We start from the raw sequence: 12,535 nt of genomic DNA, 5'->3' as shown, positions 1-12,535 counted from the left end.
TCTTGGCTTAAAAGCCAGCTTTTTAAGCAACTAAATTTCACTAACCAAGCATAAATTTTAGCTATTTGACCATATGAAAAAGCCAAAACCAATTGTTGAAGCGATTAATGAAACATAGCAAACATTTCATTTTTGAAGTACAAACTCAAACAGAAATACAGAAAAGCCAAATTAGGCAATGAAAACCCCCTTTGAAAAATCTTCTTTGGGAGAGAACGCCATAGACCTATACATAGAGTTGATTTGAAAAAAGCAACCTAAAATTGTTTGAATCCAAGTCTATGCCCTACCTTTGTAACATACTTCTCCAAACTATGCAGGACAACTCATATATTAGTATATTACCCACATGCAAAAATTTCTTATGACGTTCGACATGCCCATAAATGACTATGACTGATTTCCTTTTTTGCCTTTTCCCCCTTTTATTATTTTTTTTATTTTATAAATACAATAAGAGCAAGTTTAGTCCCAAAGACTTGGATGTGACATCATACATCATTTTTAGTTGTCCCCATTGAAGATGATGTCATCAAATTCTTGTTAAGACTCACTAAGACTTGCACAATTTATTAGTTTAGCCCTAAGACTCAAATATATGACATATTATATGTAGAAAAGTGTAAAAAAAAATGATAAAAATAAAAGTGAGGTGGGTCTCAATTTCAAGTCTTAAGTTGAGTCTTTAAATTTCAAAACTCAACTTGAGACTTGCTTGAGATTTAAGAAGAAAAATGGGAAAAGTATTAAGCATAAGTCTTAAAACTAAAAATGATGATGTTACCCCAAGTCTTATGACTTGGGGCTAAACTTGTTCTAATGGGATCGTGGATCATCTGACAACTCCCCACCTTACCTAATTCATAATTTCCTTCACCCTCACTTTCAAGCCCCCAACCATATGGGCAGTTAAAAGGGGCACAAATATTGGAGGTTCACAGTTAACCGGCTCAAAATTAAAACGACTTATAATTGAGGCCATGACATACTTCATTTGAATAAATGCCATTTCTTTCCCAAGACATACTCTAGGTCCGGCTTGGAAGATTGGAAATTCGTAGGGATTTACCATCTTTAACTTTTTTGTTTGATTATTTTCATTGATCTCGTCGTCCGAAAGTGATTTGTCCACAGTTTGGCTTTCAAACCAACGTTCTGGTTTAAACTTTAAACAATCTTCCCCCCAAATAGCTTCCATTCTTCCCATACCGTAAGGAAAGTATGTCACACGATCTCCTTTCCTCACCCTAGTCCCATCTGGTAATACGTCGTTCTTTAGGGCATGCTTTGAGTCCCATGGAACAGGAGGATACAACCTCATTGCCTCACATATGCAAGCGTGCATATATCTCATTTCTCTCTTCAATACCTCATACCCTAGTAGTTTCGAACTCAAATTGGTCCCATTAGTTGCCAATTCAATCCTAATACTCTCTCGAGCAACAGGGTTCACCGATGATAAAAGCCAAAAAAGCCAAGTCATTGCAGCCGCAGTTGTATCGCGACCGGCCAAAATAAAACTGATCACCATATCCCTAGCTAGATCACCATCGTAGCCGGCGGAGAGAAATCGAGAGAGGAGGTCATGATGATTTGCCTCATTTGAATTGGCAAGCGTCTCTTGCTTAGTACAAATGATGTCGCTAACCAGATTATGAAGTGTGTTGATGGATTGCTTGAGGTACTTCTCAGAGCCAAGGTTAAGAGCTCGCTTGAGCTTCCATATGATATAGATTGGAGTAGCACCTCGTTTAGCCGAGATCTCGGCTGCACTCTCGAAGGCGGTAATGATCGGCGGGATGGGAACTGAGAGGTCTAGACAGTTTGGATCAATCCCTAAGGTGATTTTACATATTGAATCATATGTGAATCGTTTTAGTATTTCCTGTACGTAAAAAAAGGTTTAAAAGTTAATAACAATAATTGCATTTGTCGAAAATCTAATGCAATTAACATATCGAATACGAAAAAAAACAAAATTTTAACATTTTTGAAGATAATGTTAGAGATACTGGTAATGTCAATAAGAAAAATGTATCATCAAATTAATCTAAATCATATGTAATAGATATTTGAAGGTGAATAAATTTTTTATTTTTGTATCGTGATCAAATAACAAGGGAATTGTTGATTTTACAAGTTAGGTAACAACAAAAGATGAAAGGGAAGAGATGGGATCCACAACAAATCGAATTAACAAAATATATAAGGCTATATATGATGACACATCTCAAATACCTTAAATGATAAAGTGAGTAGGAATGAAAATTAAAGACACCTTAAAAAAAACTAGAATGATTTGGCAATACAATTATACAAGTACCTTATATAGAAATAATGTAGTGATAATAATAACTCTAAGGTGTTAATTTAATTCCCATTTCAAAATAAGGCATTAACTTATTTTACTAGCTAAAGCTAGTAGTACTTCAATCCAGCCTTATCAACGCCAATTAATTGATCAATTTCACCTCCTTCTAAGACATTGTTAAACATATCTTAGTTACAATTTGTCACTTGTCACTAGTCACTAGTTAGTGAATAGTATGACTTAATAGATAACCCCCTTTTTTTTTTTTTTTTTTTTTTTTGTCGTGCAGCTCTTCACATTAAAAGAAAAATTGGCTCCCGCTATAAATAAATAATAATAAAAAAAAAGCCTACATGCATCTTTCCATTATTGTTAAAAGTATGATTTATATGGAATTTTTGTGTGATTTTTTTTTTTCCTAACCGATGAGAGATGTATATGATGGTAAATAGTTGTAAGTATACACTTTTTTTTTTTACCTAATTTGACATTGAAGTTGAAATCTTAAATATTGCTTATGATTCCCTCCATATAATGTAATGAAATATCTAAATATTTTCCTATTTAATGTTATTCTCTGTTAATGTTGACGGAGTATATGTTGCAAGATTCATCACTAGTGGAAAAATGACTTATGATGTAGTTTTTTTGGGGTTTATTTGTTGCGGTATTGAACCGCCATATTTGTTTGATGGTTAATCTACCTAACTAAGTGTTCATGATGTGGATTGCACTAACTCAGATCAATTTTGATATCTTTATATCCTATAAAATATCTAACCTTAATTTTATAAATAATCTACATTATGTATGCAATCTCTTTCTTAGAATACGTTCTATTCATCTAATTTTCATTTATCTAACCTTATTTTTATTTTATAAATCTAAATCTTATCTGAATTTATTTTATCCTTATATGAACTTATTTGTATTTCTCTAAACTAACTAGACCTTATTTTAGTTGTAAATTAAACTCCAGTACTCATTATTAACCCTTAAAACTTACTAGTATTTTTCTTAAACTTATGTAAGAACTTTTTTTTATTTCCTAGAAAAGTAAAAATAAGTTGAACAACACATGATTTTTATATCCGTTTCATATTGGTTCTAACAACCAACTTCCAATTACTATACATTAGGCTTTTTATTGTATTTTATTTTATAATTTTGTACTCCCTCCGTCCCCAAAATTTCGACCCTTTTGGCCTAATTTTAGTCCCATAATGATCAACCCATTTGCATTAAAATATCCACCAATTTACAACAATATTTGTGCAAAATTAGCTTCCCCATATAAAATTTTATTTTTTCATGCATTTTTAATACTTTATCTCTCTAGTTTTTTACAAACTCCATGTAAATATGTCTTTCCAATATGTTTTTATTTATTTTTATTTAAGTTTCTTAATAACCGCGAAATCAACCCAAAAGGGTCGAAGTTTTGGGGACGGAGGTAGTATTAAAGTAAATTAAATTAAGAATATAATATGCAATGCTTAAGACTTTGACAATTTGTGTTTAATATAACACATTTGACCGCTTTTGTCCAACCAAAGCAAACATTTGACTATTAAATTCAAACACCCCCCTAAATCCTTAAAATATAGTTTGACAATGGAGTATATATAATGTAAAATACTACTCCTATTGTTTAATGCTACATGATGTAATTAATCAAAAATTAATGTAGATCGTTGAAATCAACGCTCGTCTAATGATTCATCTAGATGCATGCTATTGTTGACATAATTAAGTATAGAAGTAGTCAATGGATTACCAAAATGGCAATTTCTCTGAAACTAAGGGAAGATAAAGCATTATTTAAAAATTATCACGTATAGAAGGTAGGATTATTATATTGTATCGTGATCTAGTGGTAATTTAATTATATTGAATTATTTAGAACGTCTTATTCATATATTTAATTATTTATAACTCAAAAAGCAAAACTTTCAATGAGCAAAAAGTATAAACATACATTTATGGAGTACAATTTAATTTTAATTTTCTTCACAACATAAAATAGAAATTGAGATTCATGTTTTATGTATAATTTAGGGTCTTGCTAAAATTAAATGACTATTCTTACAAGTTACAAAGCAATTATTTATTTAATTTATATAGCTACTAATTACAAATTTTAAATCCAAAACTAAAAAAATGAACATGTAGGAATTAATTAATGAACTTTTTATTTTCATTGAACCACTCTTTTCATGTAAGATCGCTAGTTGAAATGGTGTTCTTCACAGTTCACAAAGGCACCGATTTTGAATCGGCATCTTTTCAACATTAAAGGCACCGATTCAAGCCAAAACTAGTGTCTTTGTGAAACTTTTATCCATTCTCATGTTTTAGTCTACTAGTTAACCATATCAATTCTCATATATCTTCAAAATTGATCTTTGTTTAATAACTAAATACCTATTTACAATGAATTCATCATATATATATATATATATATATATATATATATATATATATATATATATATATATATATATATATATATATATATATATATATATATATATCTTCGAATTTTCTACCTATTTGTTACATATTATAATCATATGACTTTCTTTATTTGAAACTTAAAATGTGAAGTGGATAGGCGGAATACACTTTATTTTATGTACTAGTGATTGATCCGGGTGATGCCATCAGTATTTTGTGTCCAACACTTTAAAGTACAAGTGATATTCTATGCATATTATAGTTAATTTAATGTCAAAAATAGTTGGTAGAGAGGATGAAACGCATAAGAATGTTATTTTATTCACTTCAAGGGCATATTCAAGGACTTGGGGGATCAATACAGAGAAGGATTTTCACCATCTTAGAACAAGGAGACAAAGGGTATTACCCATAAGTGTGTCTAATGACTCAAATTCCATAGTAAGTGAAAAATAATGGTTTTTTTTGTTCCTCAAAAACTTTATTATATTCAATCATGTGTCTAAAATATATATGTTCATCCAAGGGAATTTTTGTATTTTTTTGCTCATTTATTTTTTTTTATAAATTTCAAACGAACAACCTACCATAATAAAATTACAATCTTCTTAAGACCAAGTTCGATCTAGAAAAGTAAATCTTCCAAGTCAGAAAATCTTACCTTCTACACTTTATAATATGATTAATTATTTAATATATTATTTGTCTAAATTTACAATTTTCTAAGAGCAACTTCAATAGTACTAGGGACTTGCTTGCAATATTAAATATCCCTACCTACTAGCTTAACCATTGGAGCTACAAATTGCAATTAGTTTATCCAAGCAAATTAGCTTTGTCAAGCTAATTTGCTTGGAAAAAAACTTGCTAAAATAAAACTAATTAGAATAAATAAAATGAAATTTATCAACGTAAAGTAAGGAGGAATGGTCCATTTAAATATTAAGCTATTAGCTAACCATTGGAGCTAAAATGACAATTAAATTTAAAGCTTATGTGACATGACAAGCTAATTTGGTCAATACGTGAACATGAACACATTTTTAATTAAGTAAAGAATCAATGATACATGAACATGACGCATAAAGATCTCAAAATATTAAATTATGGCAGAAGTATCTTTTTAGTATAAAACAGTGAACAAGTACCAAGTAGCTTATATATACAAGTAATTAACATGCTTAATTAACAAATAATTAAAACTTAATTACCTGTAAATCAATGATTCTATTTTCATTAGCAGCAAGTTGAAGCAAAGGAATGAGCCGGCCTTCAACTTCTTCTTCCAAAATTTTAACAACAAATTCTCGTAACGATTTAGTCGTAAACTCGTGGCTTGCCAACTTTCTTTGATTCGCCCATAACTCGCCATCAACATTAAATATACCATTACCTAGAAGATCACCTAAAATTTCAGCTAAGGGTTTACCCTTTGGAAAGTTAGGAAAGTTTGTTTTAAGAATGTATTCGACATTTTCAGGGTTAGCTGTTACGATCACCTTACGTGCTCCAAGCCGGCTCACTACAATTGTTTGAGTCGGCGACATGGAGAGGAGGTCGGTGTACCAGTCTAAGAGCCTCCTCCTGTTTTGGTAGAAGGAAATAAGGCAACCAATAATGGGGTAAGAAGGAGGACCATGTGATATGGTGGTTTTAGAGTGTTTTGTTGAGAATACTGGTGGTTTAAATTTGTGTAAAATTGAGAAAATGAAGAGGAAAAGAGAGAAGAAAATGAAGAGATGAAAAGGGTTGAAAGACATTTTAATTTTATGGGAGTTTTGGTAGTTGTCAATTTCAAAGAGTATAAGAGAGATGAAGATATGTCGGAGTTAGAGAAATGAATGGTTATTTATAGGGTAAAAAAGAAGAGATAAAGGTAAGTTTGTTTGATTGGTAGTTGGGAACTCGTGGGACATCAAATGTCCATTCTTTGGTAATACTACGGACTACTAGAGAGTATTAGCTATACCCAAAGGGGTGTGATTTTAAATCACAAAATATCTTCTTCGGGCTTATATCAATCATCAATTAATACCTTTTACTGTTTCTTTTTATTGGTTACGATTTGATTCTTGACATTGTTTATAAAGTAACAAAATCTTCTACTTTGTAATTATTTCAAGATATAAGATACAAATAATTTATTTATGTGAGGTCATATTTGATTCGTCTCAACGAATAATTTATTAAATATTAAATTGTTATAATTTTAACAAGTATGCAGTGAAAAATAATATTAATGGTTAAATAAATGCAAAGTCAAAATGTAATCAATTAATATATATAATGAATGGAGTACTTATTAAAAGGCTAATATAATTATTTTAGATAATGTCTATTATATATCTACACTTTTGATAAAGTTAAAAAACTTGATTAAGATATTGAAAACCTTAATTATATAAAGCAATTTAATATTAGCCTATATTCTAGATTTTAGAAGAAAAAAAAAATCATTGACATTAAAAAACATATTAATACCAATAAGAAAATTTGGTAAAATAGTATGAATTTTCACTTATTGGCTTTAAATAATCTCAAATTTAAATTATTTTTAAATAATTGAAAATTAATTTGGGGTTCATTTGCTTTCTTTGAGCCTAATTAGCCTATAATCGGTTAACTAATAAGTAATTCTTTTTTTTTCCCCTCCCACTTGACTCGGTCAACCCCCCCCCCCCCCACCAAAAAAAAAACCAGGCCACCATCTCCTCCCAGCCACCACAACCCCTTCCTCATCCTTTAAACCGTTAACAAACCCACCTTCCACCTCCCCTTCCCCGCCTTCATTACATGACCACTGGTAATGCAACTACTCCCCTCCCCGCCTTCATGACCACTGGTAATGCAACTACTCTCCTCCCCATGCATCAAAACATTAGAGATATGTGAGAGGGGTCGAGAGAAGTAGGGCAATGGTTTCAGGCTAGGGAAGGGGAGGGGGTGGTATAGGGAGGGGATGGTTTCGGGGTTTGGGAGGGGAGGGGAGGGGGGTTTGAGGCTGGGGAAATAGATGGGTGGCCGACGATGGTGGAGGAAAGGAACGGTAGGGTTTTGGTGGTGGTTGTGAGGAGTGGGGTGGTCGATGGTTGTGGGGAAGAAGATAGGTAGCCAGGTTTTATTTATTTATTTATTTATTGTTCTTTTAAAAGGTTTTTTTTTTTTTTTAAATTTTTTGACCACGTTTTTCAATTAAGTAACCTGTTGTAACAGGTTAGTGAACGTTTGAGACTAAAGAAAAAGAACAATCCCAACGTTCAAATCATTAAATAATAATGAAAAGAACCCATTTAATTGACTATTCAACTAATTTTCCAAAAATTAATTACGTTGCACAATTCCTTGTATTCTAGGCCACCTCAACTGGAGGAAGTACTAATATAGGTTTGTTATGCATTTGCAAATGCATAACAAATACTCTCTCCGTTCACGGCTATTTAAAAAAAACGAAGGGAGTACTAAAATATTAAAAAGCACATCGGGTGAGAGAAAGGAGGAGAAAGATGGGTAAGTGTGACCACTTTTAAATGTACCATTGAAAGCTTAGATAATACCATTAACTATGTAGTGATAATATTTCTACACGTAGTGAGTACTGCTGAATGAATATACAATACCACTACATACATACATAGTATCACTGAATGTTCAATGATACTATTTGATCATCCAGTGATACAATTGATAACCCAATGGTACTACTTTAAATTTAGAAATGCATTTATGTGAAATGACCCCATGCCCCTTGTTATGCATTTACTCATACATCACAAACCTCCCTTTGGAAGGCCTCACCGGGTGGTGGAAAATATAAAATTATTTGTAAATTATAATTGGTGGTGCACTATGGCCTTGTTTGGTTCACCTTATTTTTGCTGATCTGATCTGGTCTGATCTGATTGTCTGATTTGACCAAACTTTGACCTTAAGTGTACGATAATCTATAAGGAAAAAATAAATCAAGTGTGATCTTGTTAGATTCGTAATAATATGTAGTTTATTAATATGTAATTTTCACAATTTTTTTCAATACGAAATTAAAGATATTTACCGATAAAAAATCGCACATAAAACGATGTTCTGATCTGAACTTATTTTTTCAAATCTGAACTGATCTGAACTTATTTTTTCTGAAATAAAGAAAAATAAGGTGAAATAAACAAGGCCGACCTAATCATCGCTTCAGTTCATGGCTATCTCATTTTATCTTTATTATTACCACAGTTCCATATGACAATTAATACGGAGTACGAAGTTATATATATATATATATATAAATGACAAATTTGACAATATTGTACATTTGTACTACGTAATTTAGATTACTTATTTATCTTGTACTTTTATATAAACTACGAGTACTATACTACTTGCTTGGATCCGTAGGTTTGTAGCATAACGTAGTTTAAACAAATAATTTCATTTCTTAACAATAATTATGTAGATTGCATTGTAATGCAACTTGGAGCTGGAGACTTGGAGGAAAACTGTCTTGATACAGAGTTTAGAAGCCACCAAAATATTTAAAAATATCAAGTATAAACAAAAATTCAGGACATTTTAAATAAAGTCTAGGTGTCACATGACATTCTACCCCATTTATTTCTCATTTGATATCATCATTAACTTATAATTAAATTAAAAGACTACTCATACAAGATTCGAACATATAACCTTCAAATCTAATACTACATGTCTTACCAGTTTCTATAACTAATTTAAGCTATGTCATACTTTAAGTTCTCTTTGGAAAATAAACTATTCATATGTAGTGAATATATGATTTGAATAATAATTTAATAACGAGATGAAGTACTAAATTATTAAAATTGATGTACAAATAATGATTAATTTCATGTAATGATCCATGACATTACCCGAGCCCAAATCCAATTACAGGCAAAATTGGCTAGAATAACACAAACGCTTGGGTAAGCTCAACAAAGCGAACTTTAAGTGGAGCAATGTACAACATAAACTTTAAGAATTGGATGCAATAGATGACATAAATGATTTTCGGTGCCGATATAACACTGGATTCTGGCTATTTTATTTTTTATCCAAGTCAAAATTGCTCTTTGGAAAGTTGATGCATCTTTACCGTTGTTTTACATGCCACCAAATCCAATTACGGATTTACCGGCAGTAATGAAATAAAAGAACGATAAGTACGTAGGAGACGACTCAGGTTATTGATCTGATTTAATCTGAGTCACTACTTTGATTTGGGTCATGCTAAATGTAAAATTGTTGTGTCCATTAAAATTAATATCTCCCTTTTTTTTACAATGTATTTAAAAAAAAAAAAAAAAAAAAAAAAAAAAAGAAGCGATATCGACACCACTTTTTACAACATATGTTATCATATGTGATATGTAAACAGCACGAGGTCAATAAAATGGACCACACTGTTCAGTAATGGTTGACTTCTTTAAACAGTGATTAGAAAGGGACCCGCATGTATATGAGTACTCATATAACTGCGGGAGTTCGGCACTTTTGCTGAGCCACAAACTGGTATTCTGTCACGTGGTTTTTCATCTTAAAATGACTAAATGAGAGCAAATATCTAGACATACAACATACAGTCGATCAAACGCTATTGAATTATTGGTTATATTTTTGGGGAATGTTGTTCCGGATAAGACCCGACAACCCGTTAACCAGGATTCGTGAAGACTCTATTGGCCAGCTAAGTACCTACACAGGACATTGGGATTAGCTAACCCCGGGGTGAATCCGGGGATAACAACTCCGATGACAAAGTCAGAAAGTGTTTAAAAAGAACAGAAGATATTAATAGAGAGAATAAGAGAGAAAGATATAATGTAATAAATGCCACCTTTTATGAAGAATTAAGCAACCTATGTATAAAAGACCCATTCGCCAGGTGGCTGCATGCCATGCAAATGACATTCATGCCAAGTGTTGATTGCCTAGCGCCACGTGTTGTTCACCGGATGGCCATTATCGATGCCATTATGTGATAATGCTGATATAATCATTATGATGTGTAATAGGACCTGCTCAATCTATAAGAGGGGTTGATATCGGCCTTGGTTTATTCGTTATCGATATCCCCCTATACAACTAGCCCCCAAGTGAGGACTTTGGTGAAACCGATGTTCTCACTTTGAATGAAGATATTTGAACTCTATGTCACTGCATCATGTTCTCAATTATTTCAGGTTTTGGAGACTGAGCTCTCACTGAAACTTAATCATTTCAGCTTTAGGAGATCGAATTGTCTGCTGAATGCAGATAAGCTGCAATTTACATTCAGGCTAGGAGCAAAAATCTCCGATTTTCCCTCAAGTGAGCTTGTCTGCTTATTTAAGATAAGCTCACTTTATCTTAGAGGTTATAAAAAATCGAGCCGAGCCGGGTCTTAACATAATTTCTTATGCCAAAACCCGCAAACAAGTAGCGGGCTTATCGGGCCAATGCAGGCTTTTTGGGCTTTTTCGGGCCAATATCGGGCTTTTAAACTAAAAATGCGTTTTTATGTTTGCCCAAACCCGCCCTATTTTCGGGCCGGATTGGACCGGGCTAGCGGGCCGGGCCAATGTTGATCACCTCTACTTTATCTTTAGGCTTGGAGCAGATATCTCCGATTTAAAAAATTTCTGATTTGCCCCCTAAGTGAGCTTGTCTGCCAATAGCAGATACACTCCACTTTTTATTTAGGTTGGGAGCAAAATATCTTTGATTTGCCCCCCAAATGAGCTCATCTTCCGATAGTAGATAAGCTCCACTTTATATTCAAGTTGGGAGCGAAAAATCTCCAATTTGCCCCCCAAATGACCTTGTTTTCCGATAGTAGATAAGCTCCACTTTATATTCAGGCTGGGAGCAAAAAAATCTCCGATTTGCCCCCCCAAGTGAGCTTGTCTGCTGATAGCAGATAAGCTCCACTTTACATTTAGGTTAGGAACAAAAAAATCTCAGATTCCCCCTCCCCCCCCCCCCCCCCAAGTGAGCTTGTCTGCTGATAGTAGATAAGATCCACTTTATATTCAGTCTAGGATTAAAAAATCTCCTATTTGCCCTTCCAAGTGAACTTGTCTGCTAATAGCAGATAAGCTCCACTTTATATTCAATATAGGAGCAAAAAATCTCCTATTTGCCCTTCCAAGTGAACTTGTGTGCTAATAGCAGATAATTTAAGCTCCACTTTATATTCAGGTTGGGAGCAAAAAATCTATGATTTGCCCCCCCCCCCTAAGTGAGCTTGTCTGCTGATAGTAGATAAGCTCCACTTTATATTCAGGCTGGGTGCACAAAATCTCCTATTTGCTCCCCAAGTGAGCTTGTCTGCTGATAGCAGATAGGCTCCACTTATCCAAGAAGGATACCAATCGCCACTCGAATTAAAACTAAACTTCTCTTCTCTCTTTCTCTCTCATTTTTTTTAAAGGCGGGAATTTGACTATTGTTGGGACACTTGTCTTCAATCCAAACGAACAATTTTTGATTTTCTAAAATACTCTAGCCGTTGGATTTCTAACTAGCCCATCATATCAACTGTCACCTCCTACACGCTATATATTCAGTTTTTCTTCCCCATTTTCTTTTTATCTTCTCAAAAACCTTTTCAAAATCAAACTTAAGCGAATTTGGAGCATCTCTTTGCGCGATTGGTAGAGGCCACTCAATCTTTTGAAGCGTAACCAAGACTTGAAGCTCAGCACCTTATTGGTTTTAAGGGTGTTCATTGTTTGGATTTTTGAAGGTATTCACGAACCCTAATTTTGTTTTGCATGTTTT

At 32.9% G+C, this 12,535-nt stretch overlaps 1 pseudogene; it reads right to left on the bottom strand.

Moving 5' to 3' along the window:
• Positions 1–823: 823 nt before the first annotated feature.
• Positions 824–6,528, bottom strand: LOC145566374 (cytochrome P450 94B3 pseudogene; annotated as a pseudogene).
• Positions 6,529–12,535: the final 6,007 nt, after the last annotated feature.

This window comes from Chenopodium album, chromosome 11 (genome assembly GCF_948465745.1).
Source record: "Chenopodium album chromosome 11, dcCheAlbu1.1, whole genome shotgun sequence".
NCBI lineage: Eukaryota > Viridiplantae > Streptophyta > Magnoliopsida > Caryophyllales > Amaranthaceae > Chenopodium > Chenopodium album.
Note: the sequence above shows the minus strand (reverse complement) of the source record. Positions and strands in the feature narration are given on the sequence as shown.